Genomic DNA, 16514 nt, shown 5'->3' on the forward strand with positions numbered 1-16514 from the left:
AATAGTCTGGAAAAATAGCTAAAGCTGTCTGAAAGGTCAGACCTAAACAAGGTAAGTTATGGCCATCTGGAAGGAATGATAATATGGTACCTAGTCCAATGTTGGTGACCAAGTAGTGATCTGTGGACGGTAGGTTTGATAGTGGCCATTTACAGTCCTTAGATTCTAGACTTGCCTTTTCTGCCAAGGCACAATTCTAGTGTTAGGTCTTTTTTCACTGATCAATGAAGCCCCTCAATTAAAAAGCAGGGATCAGTTGATGAAAAATATAGATTTTACACACTTTTTGGAAACCAGACAGGTAAATATGATCTGCACTTGGCCCATTGTATCAACAGCGGTGCCAAGTGCAGCTACCTAGCAATGAGTGATAGCGTTTAACATGCACATACAATGATGCTTGGAAAGATGACTGTGTATAAATTATTTCCCCAGTTAGAACTGGTTACAGTTTGCAACTGCTTATGGGAGGGACGGCTAAAATTCAGATGGAAGCAAGTCTTTTTCAGTCCCTTAACCTTGTTTCTCAGATGCTCGGTCCCCAGGGGTCTCCCTCTGCTTGAGTAGATTCAGTTAGGGGCCTGATGATAGATGGCTTTATTATCTGAAAAGGAATGTTCCGTAGGTTTGAAAACAAAACCATGAATTATAAAGTGATCCACTCAGTGTTCATCCAGTGTTGTGAAGGTGTTATTTATTGAGGAGATTGACGGGAAAAGGAAAACACTGCAAAATTAATTGGCAATGGCCTGTTGAAATGCACAGAAGGTTCCATTTAGTTTAGAGGTCTCCAGTATCAGTGCTTAGTTTCTAAAAGAATAAGGCAGGGGCCAAAAGTTTTTCTCATACTCCTGTCACCGGTGCTGCTCAATATCAGGGTTGCTGCTAGTCGATTCCAGGATCAACCTGGCTTATAGGGCAATAAGGCAGTGCCCCATTGGGCTTGGCTGACAGGTCAGTGTATGGACCAGTTCTTTTAGCCATGTTTGTTTTATGGTTTGGTGGGACCGTTTTTACTGTTGATTTCTCTGATATTAAAAAAGCATTGCCTGCAGCAAGCTCAAATCCATGCAGTCTGCCATACCTTGCAAAACACTTAAACATCATGCTTTTACAAGTTTAAAACTGCCCCAGTTTGCAAACACGGCCCCCTTTTTATTAGCTTTCTGGTTCACCAATTGGGGTGGCCCACTTTTATTTTGGTGCCAGAACCTATTTTCTGCCCCAGTATGACCCTGTAAACCTCATGCCTCTTTCATCCACCAACCTACACTTCCTGCAACTTTATTTCACTCTTGCAGGTTCTTTTTCATCCCTGCTTTCTTCCTTTGTTGTTGTTTTACCGCCTTTTTCTTTCCCCTTCATTTCTCTTTTACTGCCTTTCTCTGTCTTGTTCTGGGTCAAAGTCCAATAACGATAGATAAGTTCTCATGCCAAAAATGAGTGTTGGTGGGCCCCACCTGCAACCACCAGTTCATATTAAGCACTGTTCAATCTAGGCCCACAATGTCCGATCAAGACAGATTTTCAAGATATTCGCACAAGAGAGGCCTATAAAAAATATATCTAAATTAAATACATTCACACATGTAGTGGCTAGCTGAATATCTGGCAATGGTTTGGTCCTCCTGTACATACAATCGACATCCCTAAAGTAGTCTCTTCAAGTGTGAGTTGGTTTCAGAGTAGTCACAAAATGAGAGGGAAGCAAAAGACAATCGGAATTTGAACCAGCTACTACCTTTAAGTGCACTGTTGATTTTGAAGATGGCAGAGAGTTTTAAACCACATCCGCTACACAGTGCTTTAATAGTAGAAAAAATAAAAGTGGAAGTACTCACTATCCAGAGTAGCTGTTTGGCACTGGTAACTGTGGTACTCCCTCATTAAATGTAGTGTGGCAGTGCTGAGAAGTGCAGGTACTCCCTTTCAAATTAAAGAAGTGCAGGTAATTGGTACCAGGGAGGACCTGTCCATTTAAACCCCAGCAACTACAATGTTAAACAGCAAAGCATGGATAGGATATACAAGACACCCATGCTGGAAGATGCTTACATTTGTTTGAATTAGTGTTCATCCAGGGAATATAGGCAGGGCCCACTGATTGAAAGTGATTAGTGGGACTTACACAACTGGTAGGCGAAAGTTCTGTAGACACTTTTCAGCCTAAGGATCCACTCTATTATCCAAGCACATTTATAATTTATTCTATTGTTACACTTCCTATTACTGTACTCACAACTGTGATCAGAAACAGCCTGATGCTACAGAAGGAAGCAGACAGTAGGGCACTGAGGGCAGACACTGACAGGCAGCACCACACACAGTAATGCTGGTTATGTAGGCTTCTGGACACTGGTGAGGCCAGATGATTGCTTGTGCAATACTGAAAAGCCACAGCCCGCCCCATCCAAGCTTAGCCATCCGATCAGTAGCTGAAGTAATACTCTATTGGAGACTGGCAAGGGAAGGGTGGGTAATCCGGCTCATGCACCACATCAATGGACAGCACTTTCAATGCTCGAATCCTAAATAAAATTCATAAGCCGGCTTATTCAGCTAAATGTCATTTGAGCTTCTAGAGCTCTGACAGACTGTCTGACAAAAACACTAAGCACAAAGAGATACACCCTATGTTCGACCTGCCAGCCTTAACTTTTCCCAAACGATCCCCAAATGTTTTGTCTTCTCCCATCCTGTTTTGCTGAATTTCTTTTTACAGACATAAGGACTCTGTGCACTTTACCATTGCTGGCCAGTGCTAAAGTGCTTATGCTCAATCCTTAAAACATGGTGAAATTGGCTTATACCTAATTGGTATATTTATTTTTCTTAGAAGTCTTCAATAAAGTGGTATACCATATATCCAGGGCTTTTACACTAAAAAATGCTACTATTGGACCTGCTCAAAACAAAGGAAGGTCGGTGTACCATAGGGATAAATTAAAAGAAAGCACACACATCACAATGAAAAAATTCATTTCCACTGGGATTTAGACTCAATCATTCCTCAGTTTCTTTATAAATTAATTACATGTGACTGTCTGCGTATCTGTTAACATTCAGATTTGTAGGTCACTGGGCAAAAGTTAATATAGCAACATAAATTACAACATACAAAGACAAAGCTGCACTTTTACAATAATGAAAATATCTGCAAACTACAGGAAAGTTCATTGTAAATATTTTATCTCCTTGCTTCTTTGATGGAAACTCCAGAAGTTTGTTCCACTTCAAAGCTGGCACCAGATATAAAATTAGGATCCTCAGACCCACTCTTCTGGTCACTTCTGGACCTGCGGAGGACTCTCAGAAGACTGCTCTGATGCCTGTAGCCTGCTGTGTACTTCAGTGGACTGCCCTACTGCACCAAGAGGACCGATTTGCTGCCTAAAGCCTGCCCTGTGCCCTCGGAGGACTGCCCTGCTGCTTGAGACCTTCTTCCCTGCTTGAACCCAGGCCTTCTAGAGTGTCTCCCAGGGCTAGTTGGCTGGCCTCCAGATCAGAGCATCATGGACAGAAAAGGCCCCAGCCATCTTGAATCTATACCTGGACCCGAATTGAGTGAGCCCTGGCCCTCCAAGTATTGCCTCTCTAGTCCTAGATACTTTGGAAGTGGTGCTAAAGGTGTTAGCACAAATACACAACTTGGGACTTGGACACTTTCAGCCAAAGAGTGCCCTGGAAACCTAGAAGAGACCCAGAACCCACCTCCTCGCTGATCAACACACATGTTCAGTGGCTCCTCGCTGAAGGGTATCCTCCCCATGGGCCCCTCATCAGTTACAGCCTGCAGTTTTATCCCACTGGAGATTTTTGACTTCCGGAAATGAGACTAAATCCGAACGTAGAAATCACCACTTTAACTTTGTCCAGGAGCTCTCCCGACGATGATGCTTCCTCCTCAGACACTGCCAGCTGCATTGCCACATTGAACTTTACCTTGTCAGACATTTTTTTCTCAAAAAGTCTTCTAGGTCCAAAAGTTCGTGCAGATCATGTCCAAGCCACTTCATGAACACCAATTTCGCTCCATCACTGTCAGCCATAACTTTCAGCTTTGCTCCGACTAGATATCCGCAGTTGGTGCTTTAATCTTTTGTGCGCTATTTTTTACTTTAAACTTTAAAAATTCATAACTCTGGTTCTACTGATTGGATTTGTGTCATTTTGGTGTCAAATAAGTTATTACATTTTACTCGATTTTTCGAAATTGCTGTGAGATTTATATTGTGCTGTGTTTTGACTTTATTGCTGTTTAAGTGTAGCAATTGTTATTAGTCCGGTGAATTTGGGGAATCTCATACTATATGAAGTTCCATGAATTTGCCCAAAGTGGCATAGTTCAAGATCAAAAAATGTGAAAGACATTCTGATCAAGACCAGACCGGGAACACTGAATAAAACCTCCCAGTGTACCCTATGGCAACTACCATGGGTGAAATGGCACTACCCCTGTGATTCTTGCAACGCATGCCCATACACTTCTATACACAAGACAATACAGCTAACAGAGTCCTTGGAGTTAAGGGGGCATACTAATTGTAACACATCCCATTGCATATATCTACTACTATGCCCATGCGGACTCCAATATGTGGGTATGACCTCACGTCCCATTAAAATACGCATTACTGAACATGGCAGCAACTTTCGCTGCAAAAAGAGTAACACCAAAATGTGTAGGCATTTTATTGACAATAACCACACTGCTGACTCACTCAAGTGGTTAATACTGGAGGCCAGCCCGAATTGTTCCAAGCAGAATCTCTTCTTGAAGGAACAACGGTGGATACACCGATTGGCCACAGATAAAGGCGGTTTGAATGAAGATATTCCTTGGAGTTCCCTTTAACTACCTATTTATTTATTTATTTTATTTATTCGCTTATATAGCGCAGGACTCGACCCCCGAAGGGGTATCTCCGCGCTTGGTTCGCCAATAATGTCAGAATCCGAGCCTTTCAGAGTTGCCAACAGAACAATGCTTCTAGAAACAAGTGTGTCTTCAGTATTTTCCTGAAGGAGAGAAGATTGGAATTTTGCCTCATACTGATAGGGAGTTTATTCCAGAGGGTGGGCCCTATGTATGAGAGGGCTCGGCCACCCTGCCTAGCCTTCCTAATAGGGGGAACTTTTAGTAGAAGTTGGCTGCTAGAACGCAGACGGCGTTCCGGTTTATGAAGCTGAAAATTTTGGGCCAGATATTGCGGACCTGTGCCATAGAGGCTTTTATGTATGATGCAGCAGATCTTGAACTTAATATGCTGCCGTGTGGGCAACCAGTGAATATCTTCCAAAAGGGGCCTAGACGGAGTTCTCAATGGGACATTAAGGACGAGCCTGGCCGCTGTATTTCGGGCCACTTGCAGTCGGTTAAGCACGTTTTCATTGGCGGAGATGAGAAGACCGTTGCAGTAATCTATCCGACTTATCACAAGGGCCTGGACAAGGGTCTTTCTATAGACGTCTGATAGAAAAGGAAATACTCGTCTTAGAAGACCAATTGTCCGAAAACATGATCCAGTCACCAAGTTCACATGTTCTTTTAGATCTAGTCCCTGATCTAATCGCATTCCCAGATTCTTCACAGATTGCTTTGGGCATGGGACAGGTCCTAATGTGGAAAATGCAACCATATTCCCATCGATGCCCAGGCTGCTGGCGCAAACCGCCTCTTAGTTCCCATGTTGAGTAATTACCAAATAAAGAGACGGGCGCTGGAGGCAGGAATCACGAACAGAGTTTATTACTCATGAGGAGAGCCAGTCATTTCGGACACGAAACACAGTGTCTTTCGGGAGGTGCTCTGACAAGTGAGCTTGAGACTCGTGCTTTTATACCTTTACAAAACAGTTGGTGATACAATCAGAACGGTATGACGCACAAGAAGGTCATCCCTATAATCCTCGTGGTGATCCTACTCCACATATGCTCACAATGGGGACCTTTAGACCTGCTGATAAGTGGGGAGGGCAATCACGCAGCTGAGTGCTTTGGTAGGATGTACGCCTGATCATGGCCCAGGGGGGTGGGGTGGCTAGGCATACAATAAGGGCAGTAAATGGTATCTCCTGGCATAGGCGATGGCCTCGGACATGTGTGGTCAGCCGGGCTTGGGGGAAGGGGGTTATCAAAGGAGGGGTATTCATGTCTGCGTGGACAATCGAGCGCGGAGGGAAGGCTTGTCAACAGAGGGACATTCATGGAAGGGAAGGAGGTGCTGGTCAGGCGCGGCCGTGACCCTCAAGGACAGGGCTTTGCGTAAGAAGAGGGTTTATGACTTGTTCATGCGAGGAGAAGGGGGGGGACAGGGTGCGTGCAGGACCAGAGCCGCGCAGAGAGGGAGAGAGAGAGAGAGAGAGATCTCATGACCTGTACATGGGAGAACAGGGGCAGCCAGATACAACTGGGGGGGGGGGGCTATGTCAGCTGAGGCGAAGGATGCTTCTTCGAGAGGGAAATGGAGAAGGCCTGGGTCAAGCAGGAGGGTTACCTTTCACATCAGGGTCGTGCAAAGGGAAAGGGTGTCGAGGTCTATACATGGGAGAGGGGGTGCAAGATACGCGCAGGAGGGAGGCTAGGGATTCCAAAGGGTAAAAAGGCCATGGTGCCTAGAATGGCTGTACATATGTATAGGGGTACGGGTTTTTACTGGCAGGGTGATATAGTCAATAATTTACAGTATCCATGGTGCTCACAAGGAGGGGAGTGGGAGAAGAAGGGAAATGACTGCTGTCTATGTACATCGATTTTTGTCAGATTTCACAGTCGCCCCTTTTTACATAGCAGCAATCATTTTTACAGTTTATGACATTCTATGCAGGCAAGCATCGGTGACGAATTAGCACTTTGTCGATACTAACATGTGGCGTATAATCATAGACAGCTAAGGTGAAGGGAAGAATGCAGTACATACGGAATTACATTTTCGGTGTGTTCCTGACAGTTAAACGCATTACATAGCACAAATCTTTCTGACTTGAAAATGTGACCAATGAACAGTTTGACCAGATAGTTGAGAGCGGAATTCAGCTCACTACACAAGATCTCTTCGTCCCAGTGTCTTTTTATCAGCGAGCCATCACTGGTAGGCTCTAATCCGAGTATTTTCGTTGGCGCTGTTGAGCACCGGCGGTGGAGCTATAGGTCCAGCTCAGTTCCATCCTTACGCGTCGCAGGGTGCGGTCAGTCCTCTGCTGTTAGACCACAGTCCTGTTCCCTAAACAGTCCGTTTGGCGGCGCCTTATGCTCGGCACCTATAGTTCTGTTGCAACACCCTCTTCCCACATAATTGCAGCTCTTTCCTTTGGCAAAAAGTCACGTGGGAAGGTGGGTGGCTGTCGTTCAAACAGTCAATGGGAGCGAAGTTGGGTCAGAGTTCCTGGGACACACAAAAGGGACCAAGAGACCAAGGGAGCAAAGGATAACAGGCAGGCAGGCCCATCAATCGGGCCCAGAGTAGGGGGACGGAGACTCCAGGCACACGTGGGTTAGCAGACGGAGGGCTCCAGGGTGGCCCGTCATTTTTCATTTTCCACGTTGAAAGTGCTGTCTCGTCCGTATCTTGTTGCTCTGCAGCTCCACCTTTGGTCGAGGTCACACGTGTCCCAGGATCTGTAGTCAGGCTGTACGTCACATCCGACCCATCTCCTTCGGTGATCGTGCATCTTTGAATGAGTACAAGACAGTGTTTTAGAGAAATGGCAGAAGAAGATATCTACGCATGTGAATTCCTCCCTCAATTTTTTTTTTTTTTTTTCATTTGAGTTCTTATGGTCATCGGTCACAGTCAGAGGTCTATTACCAAGCAGTGCATGTGTCAGCATTCCTACTGAGTTTATGGCAGGTATATTCATCAGCTCATTTATGATTCGAGCAAGGACAAGATAATATTTCCATCAACTGTGCATTACATCATTTTCAACATCAGCGCAGCATTTCCCTTCGGAACTGGCTAGCATTTTCAGACAGGGTGGGGGGGGGTGCTATCGTCGAGTGTCGGACAAAACAAGATTTCCTCAAGGGTCAGCGGCTACCCATGGTCATTATGTTAATACCGGGGACAACAGGAGTGGTTCTATCAAAGAAAAATGGGGCGGGGATGCTTCGGGCGCTTGCGCTTGGGTGCAAAGGGGGCGGGGCAATCTTGGTATTGGGTGTCAATCTAGGCGTTTTTGGCGTTTGTGTCTGAAAAACAGACATAGGGTGCCATTGACATACAGTTCCCCTAGAAACGGCCTGATTTGGGGAACTTTAGTCGTCTTACCTGTCCTTTCCTTCTTAGCCAATTCAAGTACATTCATTTTGCAGAAAGGAGAGGCAGTAACATGGCAAGATACAGTCATTTTAGTTGCGGTCAATTTCGCTGAACACCTTCGCGTTCAAAATACGTATCAAATCGGACTGGTGCCGGTGGAGCACAATTTTACCAGAAAGACAGAGAGAAAATAGGGAGACTTTCAAAGAGAGTGAGAGTCGTCCGCAATCTAAACGAGCCATTCGGTACACGTATGACATGTAAGGAGGGAGAGAGAGGGAGAGAGAGAGAGAGAGAGATAGAAAAAGGGGGTGGAGAGAGAGAGAGACGTGTACAAAAATAGGTCATTTAGCGTGCTCACATCACAGAACGGCAAAAGGTCAGGTGACCTATAGATACAGACAGGGCGGGGGGGGGGACATAAATACGTACGTTACATACATACAAACCCAGACAGGGAAGACGGCACATATATCACACATATACAAGACATTCACAACAAGACATAAAACAATTGTTAGTCTACAAGATCTGTTTATACATATATATATATATATTTTTATATCCTACGTACCTCTACTATCCTATTTGTCTACGTACTTAGCTCTTCCTGCCCTTCCCCCTTTTTCCCTTTTTCCTTCTCGCTTGCTGTACCTGCGAGCGTCCCTAATTACCAATACTCACACCTCGGTTGGTCGACCAGAAATTAACCTGGTTGTGCTAGTTACCCGTGGTCGGATCTTAAACCATTTTTCAGTTCCTTCCTTTGGTGGAAAGTTCTCCAGGCTGAGGCAACGGCAAATATTGATCGGGAGAGCAGTCGGACAGCTTGGCTATATCTACAAGAGTGTGAGAAAGGGGGTAGTGCATTTGGAACATCAGTAATATTTCTAACTTTCTAGACGGGTGGTGCCGTGGCAACCCTTACCCGTACAATTTTCTTTGTCCTTTCCCTACCTAGTCGAAACGTCTAGTTATATTATTTAATACGTCATTTCCAGTCATTTTTCGTCAATCAGTACCTGTCCAGTTTCTGCGTCAGTCTATCCTCTCAGTCGCTATGTCCTAAGGAGGAACAGTCATGTAAAGTCTACGTCTTTTCTTTTAAAAACCTATCATTATAACGACCACACACATATTCCCTCTTTTCCTGTTTTCGTCGGTGATCCGACCATCGCTCTTCCACACCTCAGCCGACGTTCTGACGTGACCTGCAGAAGGGTGGGGAAAAGAAGGGGTGGGGGTGGCAGCATTCAAAGTACATCAGCATGTAGTAGTCCGAAAATATTTTTACTCACCACATACTCGACCCATCTTCACGTACTGCCTTTCTTTACCATCTCGGCGTTTAAGCCCAGATTGACCAGTAATGTCAGGTAGATAATCATTGACGATCTGCCTACCTACCTGAGTTACTCGATCGTAACCCTCTTTATCGGGTGCAAGGGTGACGGTCAGGTGGCATTTCCGCGGAGTCTTTTTAAGGGTGTCTAAAACACTTTTCTGGGCTGCCTGCAATACATAATGTAGCTACTAAATATCTGATCCCTTTTGATCTACATCCTTCATCATACTTCTTCTTCTCTGCAATAGTAAGGCATCCAAAACTCATTAATGCAACTGCTACAGCCATGCGTTCTTTTTCAAAATATTTTTTTTTAATAAACGAAATTGGTGACAGTTCATTGCATAAAGTGCAGCAGTGCAAATAAAACCGTATTAAAAGTTCCTTACAGAGCAAGCATGATGCATGTCAAGAATTCATCTTCAATTAATTCAGTTACACCAGTTCATTTTCCAACTCATAATCAGTACCCACCCTAAGTCAATTCATTGTCTAATCACATGCTCAATATCCTTCATATCTACTTTCATTTATCCAAAAATATATATATATCTCGAGGTAAAAGAACTGCGTGGTCATGGTGCAATAAAGTTCATTATATATAAAAAAAAACGTCTCATTTGGTGTCGGCGCCATTTTGGGTGGGGTCAGGCAAATTCCAGCATAGTCAGAGTGTCTCTAGTCCTGCATAGTTGGCGCAGGGCCTTCCATTGGGAATTCAAAAAGTTTGTGCTATAAGGTTAACAGTCTAACAATATGGACCATGAGTCAAAGGGTGGGAAGGGCGGCAACAATTTTCCTACCGGGTCATCCTGGTGTTCCTCCGGAACTGAACAAGTCTGTGCCGTGGCTGCATTTTAGCCATTTCCAATCCGAGGCTGGTGCCGGCAGGAGGTGCACCGATGTCGTGGCTCCCAATGAAGGGGGGGCGGGGGCACCCATGCAGGGGGTCGGGGGCCCCCCGGCTCTTATAGAATCTTCAAGGTCGAGGAGAGGCGATATGGAACGTGTGCCCGTCCTGGGCAGAGGACCGCTTTATGATGTTGACCCTCTTTAAGTAAGAGCATTGGGGTGTCGCTGGAAGCCTCCACCTGGAGGGAGGTGGGGGAGGGTCGTTCGCGCCGCCTCCCCCTTCCAGCGACCCCGCGCCGTTCCTCGGCTCCGTCGTCTTCAATACCGGCCATGCCAGCCATTGATGATGGGGGGGGGGGGGTCGGTGGCTGCGGCAAGACATCCCCCCCCTTTTCTCGTCGACATGTGGCGGGACTACCTGGAACTGTCCAGGAATTTGACATGTGGCGGGACTACTTGCAAGCGCCGCCATTCTCGCTTTTGGCCTCGGCCTTCTTCGTGGGTCGGACCAGGCGAGAGACAGAAGGGGGGGGGTGGTCGGTGGCTGAGGCAAGACAGCCCCCCCCCCGTGGCCTGCAGGGCAGCGGAAGAGGAGAGAAGGAGAGGACTTTGCCATTCTTTTGGACCGCCTGCCCAACATTGTCTCCTCCCGATCGTGGTCAGGCGAGCCCCTCGTGCCTCGAGGCCTCGCCTTCCGGATGGGCGTAACCGCGGACCTGTTGCACTTCGGGAGCTTCCGGAATGGGGGTAGGTACCTATTGGTTACATTATTTCTACTTCATGTGACCGTTATTTGGGCGGGGCAGGCAAAAGAGAGAACAGGCAGTGAAGCCTAGCTACCTCGTGGCTCCTTTTGCTGCAAAAATTTTTCGCCATTTTATATTTCTTATTACGAACTATTTCTAATGTTTCTTATTTTTAGTGAAATCAAAAAGCTCATCAGGGGGTTACTGACTTAGCCTGGTTCCTTTTTCTATTTTTCTTTCTCTTCCTTAGCGTGTTTCGAGCTAAAGCTTTCTGTTAGTAGGGAGCGGTGATCACTTCATATTTTTATGTGTCCTTTTCATTAGGGGGTACCTCTGGACGGACCAGACGAGTTCCCTCCAATAAATGGTCCGGGGTGGAACGAGATTATCGATCAAAAAGGGGAACATATATTCCTTCATTAGGGTATCATCCTGGACAGACCGAGCGATGTACTTCCATTTACTAGGGTAGCCTCCTGGACGGACCAGTCGGTCTATTTCTACTAAATGGCCCATGAGTAGAGAGCATATGTCCTCCATAAGAGTAGTCTCCTGGGCGGACCATGCGAGCTACCCCACAATCACCAACCAGTGGGGAGTGGGTAGGACTGACGAATTCACAAAGGGGCATAACCTACCCTTTTCTACTTGCAAAGACTAAACAGAATATTTCCATTTCATGTTGTTTGCAAACAGAAAATACCTCAAACGAAGCAATGCCTGGAACAACAATGTCCAGGTTTTCAATCAATCAGTGGGGAGAAAAACAGGCATGACGGATTACAACGGGGACAAAGGTCTGCATTACCTGCCCTTCGCTATCCACAAAGGGAACAGAATATTCCTATTCGTCTCTGTTTGTGGACAGGGAAGATCTCAAAGAACAACCATCGACCATCAACCGACTTCAAACAATTCTCAAAGAACAACATCGATTATTAATCGACTTCAACAATTCTTTAAAGAACAACAATCGGTTATCAATCGACTTCAAACAATTCAGTGGGGAGAAAGGTAGGTATGACGAGTTACAATGGGGACAAAAAGTCCGCATTACCTACCCTTCTCTATCTGCAAAGAGGGACGACGTTCCTATTCGCCGCTGTTTGCAAACAGAGAATGTCTCGTTCTCAAAAGAGAACCAATATGTCAAGTAGCCTTCAAAGCTAAATGAACCAATACCAACAATGCCAGTATACAAATACTGGTTTTCAATACAAACAATCAATCAATCAGGTGGATAGAGCCACCCTACCAATCAGATGTAAAAACACCCTACTTAATCCTACCCGGACCGGACCATACGGACAGTTCTTCGACTCCCTCCTCCAGCGCCCGATCGTTCTCTTATTCCATGTAGCATTCCTGTGGGATTCCAGTCAGGACAATAGGTCACTTGAAGAGAGGTCCGTTCAGAATTGGTGAAGTTCTGTCGATCGGCAGCCGGGCTAGGGCCCTCTCAAGGCAGGCATACCCCGATCATTTAGAAGTTCACTTCTTCGCCTGGATCTCTCTTACCGAACCCTATGTCACTGATGGGCCCCACGTTGGGCGCCAATTGTGGAAAATGCAACCATATTCCCATCGATGCCCAGGCTGCTGGCGCAAACCGCCTCTTAGTTCCCATGTTGAGTAATTACCAAATAAAGAGACGGGCGCTGGAGGCAGGAATCACGAACAGAGTTTATTACTCATGAGGAGAGCCAGTCATTTCGGACACGAAACACAGTGTCTTTCGGGAGGTGCTCTGACAAGTGAGCTTGAGACTCGTGCTTTTATACCTTTACAAAACAGTTGGTGATACAATCAGAACGGTATGACGCACAAGAAGGTCATCCCTATAATCCTCGTGGTGATCCTACTCCACATATGCTCACAATGGGGACCTTTAGACCTGCTGATAAGTGGGGAGGGCAATCACGCAGCTGAGTGCTTTGGTAGGATGTACGCCTGATCATGGCCCAGGGGGGTGGGGTGGCTAGGCATACAATAAGGGCAGTAAATGGTATCTCCTGGCATAGGCGATGGCCTCGGACATGTGTGGTCAGCCGGGCTTGGGGGAAGGGGGTTATCAAAGGAGGGGTATTCATGTCTGCGTGGACAATCGAGCGCGGAGGGAAGGCTTGTCAACAGAGGGACATTCATGGAAGGGAAGGAGGTGCTGGTCAGGCGCGGCCGTGACCCTCAAGGACAGGGCTTTGCGTAAGAAGAGGGTTTATGACTTGTTCATGCGAGGAGAAGGGGGGGGACAGGGTGCGTGCAGGACCAGAGCCGCGCAGAGAGGGAGAGAGAGAGAGAGAGAGATCTCATGACCTGTACATGGGAGAACAGGGGCAGCCAGATACAACTGGGGGGGGGGGGCTATGTCAGCTGAGGCGAAGGATGCTTCTTCGAGAGGGAAATGGAGAAGGCCTGGGTCAAGCAGGAGGGTTACCTTTCACATCAGGGTCGTGCAAAGGGAAAGGGTGTCGAGGTCTATACATGGGAGAGGGGGTGCAAGATACGCGCAGGAGGGAGGCTAGGGATTCCAAAGGGTAAAAAGGCCATGGTGCCTAGAATGGCTGTACATATGTATAGGGGTACGGGTTTTTACTGGCAGGGTGATATAGTCAATAATTTACAGTATCCATGGTGCTCACAAGGAGGGGAGTGGGAGAAGAAGGGAAATGACTGCTGTCTATGTACATCGATTTTTGTCAGATTTCACACTAAGTCCAAAGGCCACCAGTCTGGTGACCAAAGGAGATTAGCTTTCCCAAAAAGCATCACCTCGGTCTTGCCAACGTTACACTGAAGGCAGGTGGAGGCCATCCAATTGGACACTGCTCTCATGCCCTCGGCAAAAGCATTCTTAATGGCAGAGGTGAGAGTCTGGAAGGGGAACAAGAGCTGGGTGTCGTCAGCACACAACACTGGGGTAAATCCGTGTGCTCTCACAATGTCAGCAAGGGGGGCCACATACACATTAAATAATGTGGGGCTTAGGCATGAACCGGGTGGGACCCCCTTAGTGAGCTCCCTAGAAGTGGAACGATAGGAACCCAAGCTGACGCTTTGTGAGCCGCCAGAGAGAAAACTCCCTAGCCAGGACAGTGCCACTCCTCCAATCCCCACTCTCTGCAGACGACCAAGAAGGATCTCATGTGACACAGTGTCGAAAGCTGCAGACAGGTCTAACCGCACCAGAATCATAGAGCCTCCTCTATCCTGTGCCATCTTGATGTTATCTGCCACGGAGAGGAGCGCAGATTCGGTGCTGTAGTTGGGTCTGAACCCAGATTGAGAATAGTCCAGACCCCCTGTTGCCTCGATGAAATTGGACACATGAGTGTTCACATGTTTCTCGTCAATTTGCTCAAGAATGGCAGTAGGGAGATGGGGCGGAGGTTGGAAAGATCTGTCCATGGCATGGCTGAGTTCTTCCGAATCGGATTTACTACTGCTTTTTTCCAGTCTTGTGGTATTTTTCCCTCTTTAAGAGAGAGATTCATGATGGTTTGGATCATTGGCAGAGTAGATTACTCAATGAGGCAGTTATTTTGTCTGGAAGGAGATCTAGAGGGGAGCCTGTTTTTATATTGCTTATCAAGGACAAAATGTCATTTTGGCTAGCTTCTGGAAAGGCCATCAGAGTACCCTTATGTGTGCTAGAATGTGCCCGAGTACAGATAGCAGTATCTTTAGAATTGTTGGCATTAATAATTTTTTCATAGATAGCCTCTATTTTGTTTTCAAAAAATAGGGAGATGTCATTACATAAGGTTTGGGAGAATTCATCAGGACTCTCACAGGCCGAATGTTTCACAAAAGACTGCAAGATCCTGTATAACTCTCTAGAGGAATTGCCTGCTTCTGCTAGCTGTGATGCCAGACAGTTTTTCCTAGCTAGTCTGATGTTTTTGTAGTAGGAAGACATGGCTTCAGAGTGGGTTTTCTTGCTTTCTTCGGTGTGGGTTTTTCTCCATATTTTTTCCAACTTCCTGCAACCCTGCTTTTCTAGTCTAAGATGTTCGGTATACCATACCTCCTGCTTAGGTGTACAGTGTTGTTTCATCAATTTCAGTGGGGCTAGGAGATTGACTGCTTCCATGAGAGCTGTGATATATTTGGAAATAGCTGACTCTACATTATCCGTTGCCGCGATGAGCGGCTCCCTCCATATTTCCTGAATCGCATCTAGAGTGACCTTATGCCATTGTCTGCACCATATGGGAGGGGCAGGGGGTTGTTTAGTGGGTTTAACTAAACCAGGAATGGAAAATTCAACCACACAATGGTCTGACCAGTTTTATCAGGTCGGGGGATGTCAGTGTATTGTGGGACAATTGGAGAAGATTAAATCTAGAGTATGACCTCCTATGTGGGTAGAGCCATTGTTCTGTATCTTGAATCCTAAAAGAGCAAGTTCGGAAAACAAAGACAAGGTTTCAGGATGATCAGGGATATCAGCATGAAAGTCCCCTAACAGAAAAAAAAATTCTTTGGCTCTAAGGTGTTGTGCTAGTAGCTCAGTTAGAGACAGAGTAAATCCTGTACTTGGTCCAGGGGGGCGATAAATCAGGGCTCCTTTCCAGTGTTCTTTAGGACCTGAATTATTCTTAAATATCATCACTTCCATCAAGGGGTGACTGATCTGTTCAATTACAGAAACTTTTAGACCTTCTTTATATATAATGGATATTCTGCCTCCGGTTTTGATCGGGCGATCCAGCCTTAAAATGTTATATCCTGCAGGGATTCCTAGTGTTATGGCGGTGGTTGTGTGTGGTTTTAGCCAGGTTTCTGTTAAAAAACAGATTTCCGGAATGACTGTATTAATGAGGTCCGATACCTCAAGATGGTGTTTAGGCAGTGAGCGGACATTAAGAAGAAAACTTTTCCAGCCCTTGGGTGCTGATGTTCTCCTTACAATGCCTCCTGTAAGATTAGCGGTGTAGGATGCCTGGAATCTGCACTGAATGCATGAGAATGGGCCTTCAGGACATGGCCATGATCATGAACACACCCCGCCGCCCCCTGAGGTTGCAGGTCAAATAAGACTTGGGATGTGTACCTGATTCGGGTAGCCGCCGTGCGGTCCTTGTCAGGTCGAACAGAGTTAGTAGCCCTTAGTCCCGTCCTGTCGCGGACGGATGCAGACGGGCTACTCTTTGGCTACTCTTCGGCGTAGCTTCAGCTCCACTGCGCACGACCGCTGCGCGCTCGGTGGATGGCGAGTGCTAAATAGCCCAGAAAAAAACAGCAGCTAGAGCGCTAACCGCTCCAGCAATGTCCCAACAGGAAGTGCCTGGCTCTCCCTGACCCACCCTGC

Source organism: Lissotriton vulgaris, chromosome 3_1, assembly GCF_964263255.1.
Source record: "Lissotriton vulgaris chromosome 3_1, aLisVul1.2, whole genome shotgun sequence".
Classification (NCBI taxonomy): Eukaryota; Metazoa; Chordata; class Amphibia; order Caudata; family Salamandridae; genus Lissotriton; species Lissotriton vulgaris.